The sequence below is a fragment of the Petaurus breviceps genome, unplaced genomic scaffold, assembly GCF_028583685.1.
Source record: "Petaurus breviceps papuanus isolate PSGF00001 unplaced genomic scaffold, PetGlider_PUasm1.0 90740, whole genome shotgun sequence".
In the NCBI taxonomy this organism is placed as follows: domain Eukaryota; kingdom Metazoa; phylum Chordata; class Mammalia; order Diprotodontia; family Petauridae; genus Petaurus; species Petaurus breviceps.
In genome coordinates, this window is record NW_027187330.1 from 2,213,344 (window position 1) to 2,232,264 (window position 18,921).

Consider the following 18,921-nt stretch of genomic DNA (forward strand, 5'->3'; position numbering starts at 1 on the left):
CCTTTTATTTGGCCCCAGGAATCAGCTGCTACCAAAATAAGGTCTGTATCAGGGGCTCTTGACCTGGGGTCCACGGACCCAGAAGGTCCATTAACTTGGATGGTTTAAAGTCCAGGGGTGGGGAACCTATGGCCTGGAGGCCATACCTGTAAACACACACACACACACAGAGTTGCACACATATATACATATACAGACACAGACATATATACACTTAGATACATATATAGATTGTTTCATTTGAAATATAACAAAGCGATACACTGAGCAGATCTCTGAGGTAGCTATTATATATTATTATATAGATATAATTTACCATGTTTATGATAATAAAGGATAGGTCTAATGGCCCTGACTCTGGTCAAGAGACCATAAATTGAGAGTGCAATACTTTCTTATAAGCATAGAACAAAGAACAGAATGGAAATCATCTAATTAGCCAGCATCACAGAGTTGAATGATCATTATTAGATGCCTCTAAGAAAGTGGGCCTAGTCCTCACATACCATGAGAAGCACCTCTCACTATCTCTAAAGGAATGGTCATTGTTATTCAGTTGGGTCAGCTGTGTCTTCATGACGCCCTTTGGGGTTTTCTTGGCAAAGATACTGGAGTGGTTTGCCATTTCCTTATCCAGATCATTTGACAGATGAGGAAACTGAGGCAAACAAGGTTAAGTGACTTTTCCAGGGTCACACAACTAGTAAGTATCTGAGGCTGGATTTGAACTCAGGTCCTCTTGACTGTAGGACTGGCACTCTATCCACTGTGCCAAATGCCTTTGTAAATCTATAGGTCCTAGCTCCCTGAGGTCCCTGATGAGGGCAGATTTAGCTATCCCTTCCACATCAAGGGGAGTTAGGGGGTGCCCCCTAGATCTGTAAAATCCTTGTAAAATTTTTTTACTCTCTCTTCATGCCGAGAAGAAGTCTGAATTTTTTTTCTTTTCCTTTTATGGAATGTTTACAGTATTAAAAGATAAAATATGTTGATATTATATAATACTATACATATATTTTGTGCATTTCTGAAACCTTTTCTGTGTCATTTGATGGTCTTCTTGTGTTGTCTACAACTTCCACAAAACTCCCCCCAAATTCTAATTTTTATTTAATTTCTAATGCCAACCTGTGATATATCAGGACCACAATAGGGAAAGTCATGATGTGGAAGGGATAACCATACTCGTGAGTGGAGAATTCAGTAAGATCACCTTAACTGTTAAAGATGGGACAAGGTAGGGTGTCCTAGCCTGGTTACCCTAGCTTCCCAGGAATGCCCCCACAAACCTTACAGGATATGCTGAGACAATATTTTATGGGAGTACTGAGAATCGTTTTTTTCTTTAACTAGCTGCATTGTATCCTTGTTATCTAACATCAGAGAGGGAGAGGTTTGGACTTTAACACACCTAAGCTTCTCTACCCAAACCTCAGAGAAGAGACTTCAGATTTAATCAAATTGTTACAGTTTAAAATCAAATATAAAATACAGGACAGTATCTCTCCAAAGAGGTTTTTATACATTCCAAGAGATCGAAGACTATTAATTAAAACTAGAAATAGCTTGTAGAAAATAACTAGTCAGGATATAATTCAGAGAAGGTTAATCTGTAGTTAACTCCTTCAAATTAAGGCCTTAAAGATGTCACACTTTGCCTTTGTAGTTAAAACAAAGGAACATTCCAAGCTTAAAATAATATTCCTAATTGCTAAAGTTGCTTTGCTATCTTTTCCAAGTAAGGCTTACTACTCAATTAAGAATCATCTTTTTAGCTCTTTATCATCTCCAAACCATTCATTGGTCTTACTTCCAGCCTGGCCCCCATGACCATCATCAATGACTAGAGTTATCCTAATGGAGAATGGTCCTTCCTTCTTTGCCCACCAACATTGTCTGCCAACCAGTTGCCACCAATGATCAATGATTAAGCCCAAAAGCCTCAGGGGTAGCAGTGGCCTCCCTCTCACAAACTCTTCTGTCAGCCCAGCCCTCTAACCATTGTCTAGGGGAGTAACCCTTGGGGAGATGTGGGGCCTGTCAGCTACCTCTGCAGGTGCCTAACAACCACAATTACTAAAGACCCCGGGGGGAAAAAAAGTTCTCATCCCCAAAGGCCTTGACTTTTCAAATGGTTCAGTGTCAGAAACAGATATTATTTTATCAATGCAAATGACATAAAAGAAGATGAACTCCATTTGCTTTGCTGCTGCACCCCATGGGACCTTTCCATCTGACTTGCAGTTGAATCCTCGTAGATGCATTGTGTCTCCTATGTAAGCTCTTGAGAGCAGGTACTGTCTTGTCCTTCTATTACTATCCTCAGCACTTAGTGCAGTGCTCTGATGCAATGAGCACTTAGTAAGTGCTTTTTCATTCATTCATTTGTTCATTTTCTTTTGTAATGGTGTGTGCGTAGCATCCGTGAGAGGATCCTCAGTGATAGGCAACAAAGGGGGTCCTCCTATGTATCTAACACCTCTTTAGTGGTGTTTGCCCCATGATGTAGTTTTGTTGGTTTTAAAAATTAATTATTTAGAGCTCTGGTGAATGAATGATTGTCAAAGCATGAGACAAAGAGAGGCAGGAAGGAAGTGAGAATAACTGATACAAGGAAGAAGGATGGAATATATGAACCATATGGGATCATAAGAAAAGGGAGAAATCTGTGTAAGAGATGGGCTTGTTAAATATACTCACAGACTACCTTATTCTGTCTCTCTCTCTGTCTTTGTCTCTGTCTCTTGGTCTCTCTGTCTCTCTCCTCCCCATACCCTTCCTCCCTCCTTCTCTCTCTCCTTCCCTTCCTCCTTTGTCTTGGTCTTGATCTCTGTCTCTCTCCCTCTGTCCCTCTCTCTTCTCTTTTCTCTCCTCTCCCTCCCTCCTCCCTTCTTCTTCCCTTCTTTCTTCTCTCTCTCTCTCTCTCTCTTCTCTCTCTCTCTCTCTCTCTCTCTCTCTCTCTCTCTCTCTCTCTCTCTCTCTCTCTCTCTCTCTCTCTCTCATTCACAAGACTTGCCTCCTGAGCATTTAGGTTCACCTAAAAGCATTGGAAGAGTATGATTCCTTTCACAACCCCATTCTAGGCTAACCTTAGGCATATATACATTGCCATAAGCTGGATGAACTGAGAAAGAAGAATATTTGGATGAAAATGAAAGAAAAGTTCTATGTGGGCTTCCCCAGCAGGAAGGGCTCAGCCTTCTCAACCATCTTCTACTCATCTTTCCTCACCAACTGTAGTCAGTCCCCCATGACTGGAACTCTTTGGATTACTGAGTATCGTGAGGAATGAGGCCCCCTCAGTGACTCCTTGAAAAACTGGCTCTCTGTAGACCAAGTATGTAAAGACCTACATAATCTGATGTGAATGCCATCATGAGTGAATGCCTAGCAAGAGGTCCCATCAAGTATGATGAAATTTAATAAGAGATTTTGAAAAAAAAATCAAATGTACAAATTCAGGACTGTGGGGACAGGTCTAGACAATAGTTCATATGAAAAAGACCTGGTGCTCTTAGTGGATTGTAAACTGAGGAAAAATCAATAGTGTGTTATTGATTAAATCAGTACAAGGAACTCCAAGTGTAGAATCTTCCTCCATCAGTGAAAATCAGCAACTCATCTGCAACTTGTAATCTTCCAGAGTTGCTTAGGCCACTGAAAGTTTCAGCGACTTGCTCCTGGTCACACAGCTGGTATGTCAGAGACAAGATTTGAACTGAGTTCTTCCAGACACCAAGGTTAACCGTCTTCTCTCCATTGTGACACACTAACCTTGCTAATGTTATCTTAGGCCACAAGAATAGTATCTAGAACAGTTCTACTATACTCTGCCTTGGACACAATACTCTTGAAGTATTGTTCAGTTCGGAAGTACCACATTTTAGGGAGAATGTTGACAAGTTAAAATAATTCCAGAAGGCAACCAGGATGATGAAGGAAAAGTAAACCATGACATATGAAGATAAAGTGAAGTAGATTTTTTTTTTTGCTTTTTTTTGGAGGGGGAAGGCAGGACAATTGGGGTTGTCACTTGCTCAAGGTCACATGGCTAGTTTTTGTGTTAAGTGTCTGAGGCTGGTTTGAATTCAGGTCCTTCTGACTCCAGGGCCAGTGCTCTGTTCATTGCGCCACCTAGCCTCCCTAAAGTAGATTTTAATATGGAGACAAAAACAATTAGGCAGGACATTATAGCTGACTTCAAGTATTTAAAAGGCTTTAATGTAGAAAAGAAGCTATTTATTTTTCTTGATCATAAAGAAAAGAAACACACATAAGGAAAACCTTCCTAACAATGAAACCTCCAAAGAATGGGTTACCTTGGAAAGTAGTGAATCCCCCATTACTAGAAGTCTTTGAGCAGAAACTAAATGATGACTTTTCAGAGATGCTATAAAAGGGATTCCTAATCACCTACAGGTTTGACTAGATGACCTCCAAAAAATTCTATGAACTCTGACATTCTATGGCACTACTGACTTGTTCAGATGAATCAGATATCAGAGTTCCAAAGAGATGAGACACAAAGCAAGGAAATTATAACTGGAGATAGAAAAAGAACAGAAGACAGGGCTCTGTTGAAGAATCATGCCAAAGGGGCATGACCTGAAAAGCTCAGGGACAGAAGTTAAGACACTTAACATTTTTAGGGAGGGGGAAAGGAACTGAAAGGGAGAAGGAGTTGATGAAATGACAATATGTGCTGAGGGCTAGCCCCACCTCTATAGACTAGTTGGGTCAGGGACTAAGACTCAAACACTGACAGAAGTATGAGAAAAGACTTGAAGCTTTTCTTTTCTGTTTTAGTGGATAATCCATGAACTTCCTTTCTCCCTCTGCCCATCTGGGGCGAAGAAAAATATCTCTATACTGTCCCTCTCACTCACAGAATGATAACACTAATCTTTCTTCCATGTCTCCCTTAGGGTGCAGCTGATTCTCCTTTTCTTGGCCTGGACATCTCACTTGGCAAAAGAGAGAGGTGCTCTGTGTTTTCAAAGAAGTGTCAGAAGAAATAGCGTAAAGAGGCTTAAGTTGCAGCTTGTGGGGTTTTTTTTTGGTTTTTTGGTTTGTTTTTTTTGCAGCCTGTGTTTTCAAAAGAGCCATATGACACCATCTTCCCACCCCTAATCTAGGCTGATAAGGCCTTGCTGCACAAGCTAAACCATCACCAGGAGTTTTTACACCCAGGGCAAGTACCACACACAGCACCCAAGGCCAGTTGCACAAAGTATGGCCTCAGATGAAGAGAAGGGGAAGGAGGACTGGGAGACAGGGGAAAGGAAAGAGTTCACTCCAGCTCACTATGTGGGAGCTTCCTATTTTAACTAATCATGTTTGCTAACTAGGTGCTAGGAGCTCCTGTTTCTATGTGCCTGAAGTTTCTGTGACCTAAGTCCAATAAATTTGTCACCCTGGCTCCGAGTCCTAACTGCCTAGTTATTAAATCCCTGTACACAAGGAATTGAGGGCTATGTTGAAAACATTGGTCTGGGTCCTGCTGTTGTTGTTCAGTCATTTCAGTTGTGGCTGACTCTTTGCAACTCTTTTTGGGCTTTACTTGGAAGTAATTTGCCATTTCCTCCTCCAGCTCATTTTACAGATGAGGAAATTGAGGCCAACAAGGTCAAAGGACTTGCCCAGGGTCACGAAGCTAGTAACTGTCTGAGGCCAGATGAATCTTCCTGACTCCAACCCTCAAGGCTTGAATCTTCCAATTACCAGCTGTGTGGTCTTGGACAAGTTTCTGAACCTCTCTAAGCCTCTGTTTTTTTTTTAATCTATAAAAGAGAGAATCATGATATTTGCACTAGTAAATAATTAGGTTATTGTGAGGTTGAGAATATCAATTTGATCAATTAATGATCAAAACCAATAAACACTTTTTAAGCATCTTCTATGTGCTAAGCACGTTGATAATCACCAGGGATACAAAAAGAGGCAAAAGACAGTCCCTGCCCTCAACGGTCAAATGGGGGAGACAACATGAAGATGTGTGCAAAGATATTTTGTGGGGGCAGCTAGGTGGCACAGTGAATAGAGCACTGACCCTAGAGCCAGGAGAACCTGAGTTCAAATGCAGCCTCAGACACTTGACACATTTTCTAGTGACCTTGGGCAAGTCAGTTAACCCCCAATTACCTTGTCTTCCCCCCTCCAAAAAAATTTTTTTTTTGTGACCATAAAACACTATACAGAAGAAAATTGTTACTGTTATTCAATACACATACTACTTCCTCTTTGTTTGGGAGAAAAAACTGTGGCTTAATTTCCTCTCCTTTTTCACAACAGATTATAGCCCCTGCTGACAACCCCAACCTCCAGTGGTTATACTTAAAAAAAAAAAAGCATTGTTACCCTTTTTCATGTTATTCTTAAATACCTTCCATTTGAAACTGTCAAATTACTTTAATCAAGCTCTGGGCACGTTTTTCATTACTGTGTAGGTAAGAAACCTGAGAAACAAAATATCAAGTCTCAGGAAAAAAAAAAGTGATTTATCCACATTTCTGCCTTAAGTTAAAGGAAAAAGGAGAGGACAAAGTTTAGCCCAATTCAAAGACATAAGCCTTAAATATATTAAACATTATTATTCATTTTCATGTGTTCTCCAGCAAGTGAATTTCAAAGTCTTAATGGTCTATGTGTTTCCTCCTTTAATTCCCTTTAAAATTCATGTCTTTTTAAAATATCTTTTTTTTAATGTATAGGGTTTAGATTCTAATTCAAAGACCAAGTTAAATTTACCCAGCAAGTGTTATTAACCTGGGGCCCATAAACTCCTTTTAAAAATATTTTTGTATCTATATTTCAACATAATTATTTTTCTTTCCTATTTATTTTATTTTATACCCTTAAGATCATGATTCTGAGAAGGGGTCCATAGGTTCCCTCAGACTGCCAATTGGGGCCAAAACACACACCAAAAATGGTTGAGAACCTCTGTCCTAAAATCTGTCCCCCTTGTGGACACCTGTTGTTATCTTTTCCCCCTTAGGGTCAGATTCTCTCTTAAAGATATCTCATGTCTCCCTTGAGCTCCAACCTTGTTATCCCTAACTGCGTATTATATATTTTCGCTTGGCTATTCCACCATCACCCCAAACTTAACATGTGCAGAGATAAATTCATCACCCTTCCAACTTAATTTTTTTCTGGCAATACCAAACTACTATTCTCTCTGTCACATAAATGTAAAACCTCAGAGGCACCTTTACCTAATTCTCGCCTTCACTTCTATATCTAATCAGTCCACCAAGAATGTAAAGGATTGGAAACATTCTACTGATCATCCAGCCTTTGCCTGAAAACCTTCAGGGATGGAGAGTTTGCCCCGTCAGGCAGCAAACAGTCTAGTTCATTTTTGGATTGCTCTAACTGCTAGAAAATACTTCATTAGATTTGTATGAATTGATTAAGAGTCAAGTGAGTAAAACCAGGAGAAAATTTATAAAAGGACATTAGCATTATAAATAGAAATAACTTTGAACAAATTAAGGACTCTGATCAATGCAATGACCAGCTACGATTCCATGGGACCAGTAAGGAAACACTACTTTCTACCTCCTGACAGAGATAATGGACTAAAGATGCAGAAGAAGACATAGATTTTCGGGCACAGCCCATGTGGGAATTTGTTTTGCTTTACTATGCATATTTGTTACAAGAGTTTTGTTATGTTTTTCCCCAGTGGGGAAGAGGAAGGAGCTAGAAAGAAAATACATGTTTGTTAATTGAAAAAAAGAGAAAAGAAAGGAGATTATTTCCTTATATTGAGCTGAACCTGCTTCCTTATAACTTCTACCCATTGGTTCCAGTTCTGCCATCTGGAGCTACACAGCATAAATCTTGTCCTGCTTCTAGAGCATAGCCCGTACAAGCACTTTAAGTATATTTACTATTCTCCTTCTCCCTGTCATAAGTCTTAAATGTTTAAACACTCCCACTTCTTTCAACTATTCTTCATGCAATGTTGTCTGAAGGTCTCCTGCTTTTCCCTAGAAGAACTCCAAATTGTTAATATCCCTCTTAAAATATGGCATCCAAAACTGAATGTAGTAATGTATATGTGGTTTGACCAAGTTAGTATATAATAGGACTATTATGTTCTTTTTTCTGAACACTGTATTGCCATTAATTCAGCTCAGGATTATATTAAGTTTTTGAGGAAGCAAAACTTACTGTTGATCCATATTGAGCTTACAATCAGTAAAAATTAAATTTAAATCCTTGTCATTTCCCTATGATCTTCTGTTAAGATAGGTCTTCTTCATCCTATACCTATGCAGTTGATTTCTTAAAAATCAATATGAGACTTTCTATCTCTCCTTGTTAAATTGTGGTTTGTTAGATTTGGATCATTTTTCCTGATCTCTTGAGAGGATATTGGATCTTGATTTTGTCCTATTAGTTAACCTATTATCTTTGTGTCACCTGAAAATTAAAAAAAGCAAAAACAAAAAACCCAACAAACCATAACTTTATCTTTAGTAGAATCATTGGTAAAAAATTTTGATGGGGAACAGGCTCTCATTCTTCCAGGTTTTATATAAATCCATTTATTAGTATTATTTGGGTTACGGTTATTCAACCAGTCATGAATCTATCTAATTGGACTAGCATCTGGCCAACATTTCTCCATCTTGTCTATAAAGATATCATGAGAGACTTTGTTAAATGCCTTGCTAAAATTAGATATCTTGCGTCTATAGCATTCTTCTGATCTCTCTGTTCAGTTCTGGGTGCTATATTTTAAGAGGGATAATAAAAGACTGGCACACTTCCAGAGGAAGGCAGCTAGGATGGCAAGGAACATTGATGAACATTGTACACAGTAACAGCAACACTGTGTGATAATTGGCTATTTTAGACTTAGCTCTTCTCAGCAATGCAATGACCCAAGACAATTCCAAAAGACTCGTGATGAAAAATTCTATCCACATCCAGAAAAAGAATTGATAGCATCCGAATGCGTCAAAGCACACTATTTTCACGTTGGTTTTTTTCCTCCTGTTTTTTCCCTTTTTCTCTGCTTCTTCTTTCACAACATGACTAATGTGGAAATGTGTTTAACATGATTGTACATGTATAACCTATATCAAATTGGAGATGGGGAGGGAGAAAAATTTTGGACTCAAAATCTTATAAAAAATGAACATTGAAAACTATCTTCACATGTAATTGGAAAAATAAAATATATTTGCATAAAAAATCCAGTGTTACATAAAGAGTAGTTGAAGGAACTAGGAATGTTTAGCTTAAATAAGAAAAGACTTGGGAGGGAGAGAGGAAGGTGATAATAGGTATTTCTGATTGGATCTAGCAGACCCATGAGGCTAGTTTGAAATGGCTGTGTCAAGTGAGCCAACACTGTCTCCTAATGGTCACCAGCTTCCTTTTCAAGCTGTCATTCAGTCAATAAACATTTATTAAATGCCTGCTGTGTGCCAGACACAGTGCTAGTTCAACTCTTCCAAAGGAGGAGATTGAGGCCTCAGAGAAATAAAGTGATTTGACTAAGGTCACACAAGAAGTAAGTAGCAGATCCAGAGACGAAGTGGGAATCATAAGGCCAAGGGTGAGTGAAGAGAGAATCTTTTCAAACCTCAAGACTCAGTGGTAAATACTGAATAGAAGGCACCTGTCCAGGAGTTAGGAGAGGGAGAAACTTGAGAGAATTCACCCAAACTCCAACCAGAGTAAAAATTAGAGACTGTAAGGGCAGGTCAAATAGAGTAGAAGTATTTATTAGCTGCCCAAGGGAGGCCTTTGCACAGAGGGTGGGGCTGTGAGATAGGAGCAGAAATGTCCAGGAAGACCTATCCAGGAGGCATTTGCTCTGGACTTAAGATAGAGCTGGAAAGTTTCAAAAACCCCAAGAGCATTCTTGTGGCTATTTCATACAGAAAGAGTGAAGGGCTATAGTCTGTAGAACCACATTGACAACAAAGCAATGCAGTGCTAAATGCAAGAAAGAGGCAACGATACTGGAGAACTGGAACAATCAATTAGAGCTGAGGACAGAGGCAGCAGAATGAGGATGGGCTGGTGGGAGAGAAGGAACAGAGCCATGCCTCAGGGAGGGAGTGGGGCATGTGGAAGCTGATATGGGGAAGTCAACCCTGACTTCATCCCTCACAGAGTTCCCATCCAGAGTTGTACTATAAAACACACGGACTGGGCAGATCTGGACCACTGGAGGGAAGGGGACCTCTCAAACTCACCAATCTCTGAATTCTTTCCCCTTGTTGAAGGACCTACCAAAGGTGGAAAGTATAAGAAAAGAATAGTGTCTAGTTCTCTGGGTAGGATGTAGAAAACTACCAGAAAAGGGAGGGAGTTTCTTAACTGGCTATCACAATGGATCTCAAAAAGGTTGCCCCAAGTTTTAGCTAAGTATGGCTTGAATTACATGAAATCTACATTTGCAAATATATAAAGAACTTTGTCAAATCTATAAGAAATTGAGTCATTTCCCCAATTGATATATGGTCAAAGGATATGAACAGGCAGTTCTCTGATGAAGAAATCAAAATGATTTATAGTAATATGAAAAAATGCTCTAGATCATTATTGGTTAGAAAAACTTGAGATATTCTACGCCTATCAGTTTGGCTAAAATGATAGAAGAGGAAAGTGATATATTGGAGGGGATGTGGAAAAATTAGTATCTTAACTCATTGTTGGTGGATCTGTGAATTGATACAACCATTTTGAAGAGAGATTTGGAGTTATACCCAGAGTTATTAAACTGCCTATATGCTTTGACCCAGCCATATCACTATTAGGGCTGTTTCCCAAGAGGATTAGGGAAAAAGGAAAAGAACCGATATGTTCTAAAAATATTTATAGCTGCTCTCTTTGTGGTAGCAAAGAACTGGAAATTGCAGGGATACCCATAAGTTGGGGAATGGCTAAACAAATCGTAGTATATGTTCTAGATGAAATATTACTCTGCTATAAAAAATGATGAACTCAACGATTTTAAAAAAAGCAAGGTAAGATCTCCACAAAATAATGAAGAGTGAAATGAGCAAAACCAAGAAAACTTTGTATACAGTAACAGCAGTACTGTTTTAAGAACATCTTTGAGCAACCAAGTCATTTTGACTTTTATAAATACCTAAATTAACCTCAAAGACCTTAAGAAGGAAGATGCTGTTTGAATCCAGAAAGGAATATTGCTGTGGTGTAAGAAATGTTGAGCTGATTGATTTAGAAACACATGGAAAGACTTGGACTAATGAAGGAAGATGCTAAGTGCCTTCAGAGAAACTGATGATAGGAGGAAATAAGGATAGTTTGGCCTTACATATATGTGTGTAAGTGTACATGTGTGTGTGTGTCTATGTTCATAGATACTGTGTATACGTATGTATATCCATGCTTAATTGTAGCCTTCTTTAGGGTGGGGAAGAGGGAGGGGAAATAATGCAGTAAAAAGCATACAGCAGAGAACAAAAGAAAACCAACAAAGAATTGGGCAGCTTTGAAAATAATGTGTAGTATTTATTATATAGGTTTTCTTGAAATGGAAATGTATTGTTTGATATTGAATCCTCTCTTATAGCCTACTGTATACATGGCAGTGTTTTTTTTTTTCCTTTGTGGTTTTTTTGGGGGCTTTTTTGGGAGGGCAATTGGGGTTAAGTGACTTGCCCAAGGTCACACAGCTAATTTTTGTGTAAGTGTCTGAGGCAGGATTTGAACTCAGGTCCTCCTGACTCCAGGGCCGGTGCTCTATTCACTATGCCACCTAGCCACCCCAGGTGCCCCTTATTCTTAAATTAAAATGAAATTTTGTTATTAAAAACTCATAAAACTAGTGGAGCCAAGATGATGGAGTAAAGGCAGGTTCTTCTTTAAGCTCTCCCAAATTACCCTCCAAACAACTTAAAAACAACACCTTGCAATGAATTCTAGAACAGCAGAACCAACAGAAGGGTGGGGTGAAATAATTTTCAAGCCCAAGACTACTTAGATCAGCAGAAAATATGTCTCAATGGGGTGAGAGTGGAGCATAGGCCGGGCCCAAGCAAGCCAGCAGCAGGTCTTGGGGCAGGGGTGGGAAGGGGTGGGCAACTGAACTAGGGCAGTAGCATTTTACTTTTACCTCACAGATGGTAAGGGGGTTGGATGACTGCTCAAAAGGAGACTATAGGAAACCCTTTGCTGGTACTGGGTGCAAGACTGTTGCATTGCCCAGATGCTGTTTGCAGTCCCAGTCTCAGGGGGAGGAGAACACTAGCACATGGAATGTGCATGGTGCAGGGGTGTAGGGATCCTAGTCCCAGTTCCAGAGTGGAAAAGAGTGCTTGTAGTCAGTCACTCACAGACCAGAGCGCAGGCCAGGAGAGCACTACACCTCTCTTGAGCTCCTACCACCTCCGAAATACCGAAAACTTGCAGATCTGAATGAGTTCTGAAAACAGCAGAACAAAAAATCTCCAGTTTTGGTAGAGTCTCCTCAACCTCAGCAGCAGAGCCCAACTTTAATTAAAAGAAAGTTAAAAGCCAAGAAATAGGCTGGGGGGAAAATGAGCAAACAATGGAATAAAAATATGACTATAAAAAGTTACTATGGTAACAGGGAAGGTCAAAACACAAAGTCAGAAGAAGACAACCAAATCAAAATAGCTACATGTAAAACCTCAAAAAAAAATGTGAATTTGTCTCTGACTCCAAAAAAGAATTTGTAGAAGAGCTTAAAGAGGATTAAAAGTTAAATAAGAGAGGTAGAGGAAAAATTGGAGAAAGAAATGAGAGCGATGCATGAAAATCATGAAAAAAATGAGTCAACAGCTTGGTAAAAAGAGGCATAAAAATGCTGAATAAAATAAAATAAATATAAAATATATATAAATACAAAATAAAAAAAACAAATAGGTCAAATGGTAAAAGAGGCACAGAAATTTACTGAAGAGAAGAATTCCCTAAAAAGCAGAATTGGCCAGATGGAAAAATAAGCACACAAATTCACTGAAGTAAAGAGTTAAGTTAAAGAGTCTTAAGGGGCAGCTAGATGGCACAGTGAATAGAGCACCAGACTTGGAGTCAGGAGAACCTGAGTTCAAATCTGGCCTCAGACACTAAACACTTACTAGCCATGTGACCTTGGGCAAGTCACTTAACCCCAATTGCCTTACATTCCCCCCTCAAAAAAGCTAAAAAAAAAAGTTAAAAAAAAAAAGAGCTCCTTAAAAAATAGAATTGACCAAATGGATATGGAGGTACAAAAGCTAACTGAAGAAAAAAATTCCTCAAAAATTAGAAGTGAGCAAGTTGAAGCTAAATGAGGCATTAAGAAACAATCAAAGTCAAAGAAAAGAAAATAAAATGTAAAATATCTCACTGGAAAAACAACTGGCTTGGAAAATAGATTAAGAGATAATTTAAGTACTATTTGGACTATTGAAAGCCATGATCAGAAAAAGAACTTAAACATCATCTTTCAATAAATTATCATAGAAAATTGTTCTGATATCCTAGAATCAGAGAGTAAAATAGTAATTGAAAGAATACACCATTCACCTACTGAAAGAGATTCCAAAATGAAAACTCCAAGGAATATTATAACCAAATTCCAGTGCTCCCAGATCAAGGAGAAAATATTGCAAACAGCCAGAAAGAAAATTGTTCTCTTTCATACACATGGACTAAATACCAATGTTTGTTGTGGGGAGCCAAAGAAGCCTGCTTCAGAACTCAGATATTAAATCCTAATAGTGGACTTTGAAACAAGAATCTCTTTGAGATACGACTTTTTGAGTTAACTCCCGAGTTCCTTGTTATGGGTTACACTTATAAGGATGTTACTTGAGTTCTGAGATCAATGGGCTATCCCCCAAGACTTTAGTTGTTCAAAACCAAAATATTTGATTCAGCACTCAGGTATCTTTGGGTGGTCAGCTCTAAACGTGATGTCTTTTGAGGACTGCAGCTTTGGCTTTGAAGTTTGCTCTCAATTGTATCCATTTATGACTGCGGCTACATTAGCAGACACCTGAGGCCTAGATCAAAGGTCTTACCCTAAGACTTTGGTCTCCTAGATAACAAATCCTTATCAAATTATCTAATCTGTGCTACTTCCAGGATATGACAGACTAAGATAATGATAAGAATACTTGAGTCCCCTTCCTTTGTCTCATTTGCTCTATAAAAACCTTGCCCTAAGAATCAATAAATGGAGTTCATCATTCTTCCTTGAACTACCCACATGTCCTGGTCATTTCTTATTCACGTCTCCGGATCATGCTAAGTGCTGGACACTGAGCAGCCCACGGCAGTTTGTTGTTAATGCCCATGTCCTCCTGGAGAGCTGAGCATGTGCAAAACAGGAGACAAAAAAAAAAAAACCAGTCCCCAGCGGTCCAAAGAACAGAGTGTGTGCAGAAAGGAGACTGGGTTCAAAGGTTAGAAGGAGAACTCTAAAGTAAGGGGAAGAGACTCCTCTAGAGACTCTCTGAAGGGCTAAAGGTTCATTACCTTGGGAATATTTGACTTTCTTTTCTGCTGTTCCACCTCTCCTCACATGGCTTTTGTGAATGACCTGATGGGAGGGTTTAATTTCTCTGACAAGAGTTGCTTTTCTTCCTGGGCAGGTGCCAGCCAGAGCAGGAACATCTTTTTTTTTTTTTTTAACAGATTTCCACATTAGTCATGTTATGAAAGAAGAATCAAAACAAAAGGTAAAAACCATGAGAAAGAAAAATAAGAGAAAAATAGTATACTTTGATCTGCATTCAGATTCCACAGTTCTTCCTCTGGATATGGATAGCATTTTCCATGATGATTGTTTTGGAATTGTCTTAGATCATTGTATTTCTGAGAAGAGCTATGTCTATCAAAGTTGGCCATCTTACAGTGTTGCTGTTACTGTGTAAAATGTTCTCCTGGTTCTGCTCATTTCACTCAGCATCAGTTCATGTAAATCTTTCCAACTTTTTCTGAAATCTGCCTGCTCATCATTTCTTATGGAGCAACAGTATTCCATTATGTTCCCTAATTGATGGACATCCCCTCAATTTCCAATTCTTTGCCATCAAGAAATGAGCTGCTATAAATTTTTTTGTACACATGGGTCCTTTCCCTTCAAAACAAGGATATCTCAATGTCAGACATTGCTTTTTTTAAAAACAAGTTTTACAAGGTAGTTGAATAAATAAGGATATACACATTCAGGGAGAGAATATATCTTGCTCATTTCTGTGTTTTAATCAGGTTCTTCACTGCATATACTTGATAAAAGAGTTATTCTGCTGTCAAGGAAACAAAGAAAACCTCTAGAAAAGAGACTGGCATACTAGAAAAGAAAGGAAAGGGGAAATAGCCTGACTTTATCTTTGCACAGAGCCTGTGGACATTCTTGGTTATTTTAGTAATAGTTTACTCTGAAGAGCTTATTTTCTGCAAAACTTTGGTGTTACTTACTCTCAAGGTTATCAGCTCTGGGGAGTCTTTGAGGAAATCCTAAAAACTTCCTGTTAAGAAAAAAAGTGAGAGGCCTGTAAGGCTGCGGTTGGCTTATGGGGAGTCTTTCTGGCTCTAAGTTTTGCATTGTATGTCAGTGAGGGCTAGATGTGGAGTCTGCTCCCTTATGCTTATTTCAATGAACTCCTGAGAAACCTTTTCAAAATGGACCCTATTTGTCTATTTCAGGAAAAATAGACAAACTTTCAGGAGACAGTGTATGTTTTGCACATTTCTGCTACCCTTCACCACCCCTACATTACTCCCAGGACCTGGAATATCCTTCCTCCCTGTCTTCTGCTGAATTCCTGATAATACCTTAAAGATCAGTTTGAGTGCTCCCTCCTCTAGGAAGTCTCCCTCAATCCCTTCATCAGTAACATTTTTTTACTCCAAATTTCATACACCACTTTGCTTTGTACCTTTCTTTTCTTTTTTTTGGAGGGCAATTGGGGTTAAGTAACTTGCCCAAGGTCACACGGCTAGGTTTTGTGTGTGTGCGTGTGTGTGTGTGTGTGTGTGTGTGAAGTGTCTGAGGCTGGATCTGAACTCAGGTCCTCCTGACTCTGGGGCCAGCACTCTACTCACTGTGCCACCTAGCCCCTTTTGTACCTTTCTAATGCACCTATGGTATATTGTATGGTATACCTATTTGTATTGGTGTCTTATCCCCATACTAGACAGAAAACTCCTCTTGGGCAGAGATTATATCATGACTAAACTTTGCACCTCCACTAGCACTAAGATTAATGTTAAGCAAGCGTTGTTTGTCCTTTGTTTTTGAAGAGGACTAATGACATCATGGGGTGATGTAAGTGAGACAGAGTGGCAAGACCAAAGGATGCGGAGAATGACCTCTTCCACGTCTGGCCAAGATCTAGGTCCTCCACAGCACCTGCTTCACAGGCGTAGAAACAAATTGTTCTCATCCACGCATTTCACTAGGAGGAGTCTTCACAGGCTTGTGGGTAGACACTCCCCTAACTCATTGAGTACTAACTCAGAGGTAGAGGAAAGTATGCTTGACTTCTCATTGGGAGACCTGGGTTCTAACACTGGCTTTACCACTAATGAGCTGTATGGCCTTGGGCAAGTTACTTTATCTCTCTGGGTCTCAGTTTCTTCAAAAACCTTAACAAGAATTTATTAAATAACTACCATGCACAAGGCACTTAACCAAAGAAAAAGAAACCTAGTCCCTATCCTCAAGGTGTTTTTATTCTGGGCTGGGGTGCACAGATATGTGAATTTAAGACAATTTGTGGGAAAGAACATTAACAAGTAGGAGAATCAGGAAAGGCTTCCTGTAGGTGGTGTCACCTGAGCTGAGACTCATATATAGGTAAAGCAGCTGTCCCCCAAACAGAGGTAGCCCTTGACATGCCCCCTAGGAATATGTGGCTGGAACAGTTACTTGGACAAACCATCAGCTCAGCATGCCAAGCCCTGAGCTATTAGCCCAAGTTACTGTACATTCATGAGTAGCCCGAATGTTCTCAGGCTTTTTCTGTTTTTTGTTTGTTTGTTTTTCCTACTTGCATGAGTGCAGCCTGCTTGGTATCTGCTTTCCCCAGCTTCTTCCTATAACAGGGGCTATGTGGAAATCACCTCTCAGGTTCCTCCTGGCTTTATTGTCCGATAGATTTCTAGAACCTGGAGAATATTTTCTGTTGTCCCCCACAGGGTCTATGACAGGAAGAGCAGTTATCTGTTTAAGTAACTTTTTAAAGGCTCTCCCTTGACTAATTTTGATACAGTCACTGAACCAATCTTCTATCTCTTCTCTCCCATTCTCTTGCTGGTTCTTTAGCTCCCAATGGTTACTTATTGCTATAAGAGTGGCTACAGAGTGTCTCTTTTTGTTTGTTTTGATATTCAGGTTTCTCCATTGAAAGTCCTCTTCCACAGGTAGACAAGGCATCCCTGGTATTTCTCCAATGTCTTTGAGGCAGCTAGATCTCCTTCCAAACATGCAAGCCTTTTAGATCTCTTTGATTCCTTTCCTGACAGATTTGTACCATATGCTTTTCATAAACACTTAAAGCCCCAGCCTCCCATATCTTCTCTATAGGGATGGCATTTTTTGTTTGGGGGGGTGGAAGCAGGGGGCAATTAACCACATTCCACTGTGCTCATGACTCAACTCCAGGGACCCTTTTCTCTATGTAAGTAAAGTGGATTTTAGTGTAAGTCAGGTGGATCTTAGTGTGTGTAAAGTAGATTTTTGTTATTATTTCTCAGAGTTCATTTTCCTAGGACCCATAGCCATAACAATCTCTTGTTCCTAGGTATGAGATATGAGTTCAAAATATCCCAGTGCTCATGATAGTGTCTGGCATATAGCAAATGCTTAAGAAATGATTTATGGTTCTACATTCTTAACAGAACTTCTAACATGCCCATGAGAGTCCACTTGAGGGTCTCCTCTGGCCAAAGGCCCGATAAGATTGGGTCACTTTGACCTTGCTCAGCATACCAGCCAATGGGTAGGAAGTCAGAAGACATAGGAGCTTCTCCTAGCTGTGCTACCAACTGTCTGTGTGACTTTAGGTAAATTACTTTCTCTACTTTCAATTCCCTTGCCTTTAAAATGAGGAGATTGTACAGTTGCTAATGGTATTGGATAGATAGAAGATGCAGTCTCATCTTTACCCTGTTTTCTATTTTCTACTATTTTCTACCCTGCTGAGACTTCACCTTCCAGCCTGGACTTCAAGAGACCATGGAGAGAAGAAGGTAAGCCATTCTGCTGGGCCCTCCCTGGGACCATGAAGCCTCATTTTCAACGGGGCCATTTTCTGTCCCTCCCATCCCTGCTGTTCTCCACCGCCCCCCCCCCCCATATTTTTTACCTATTGCTCTGGAAACTGCAATAAAATCAACACCATCATTATTTCAGAAAAGGGCATGTCAATTAGCTGCTTTATTGTTCAATATTTGTGACATCTCAGACCATAATTCTCTGGCTACCAGTCCCCTATGTGTATCTCTCCTGAAGGAAAGGTGTGTCTTAATTTTGTATCTAGATCCCCATTGCTTATACAAACTCTAACATTCTGGATGCTAGTTCTATGTTGTCTCAGCTGAGAGTATTCCAATCTTAGCTGCCCACATTCTACCTACTTGTGGATGTGCCAATCCTGTTTAAGCTGCTAGTGAGTGTGCTCTGGGCATCTTTGTAGCTGGGCAGAGACTGGGCAAAATGACTGCTGGGAGAGCTGGAGAAGGAGGTTCAGAGACAGCTGCAGACATGTGGGGAAGTTGTCTCCTCAACAGTTCCCGTAACTTGTAGTGCCATTAATGATAGAGACTAAGAGAGGATTTCCCCCCCCCCCCCACACACACACACTGGGAATATTCTCTCTCTCAAACAGCTCAGGTGTTCTTATATAGTCATTCATCTGCTCTGATTTATTTTCTGCTTACTTTGATAAAGAGGCGTTGGAGCCCATT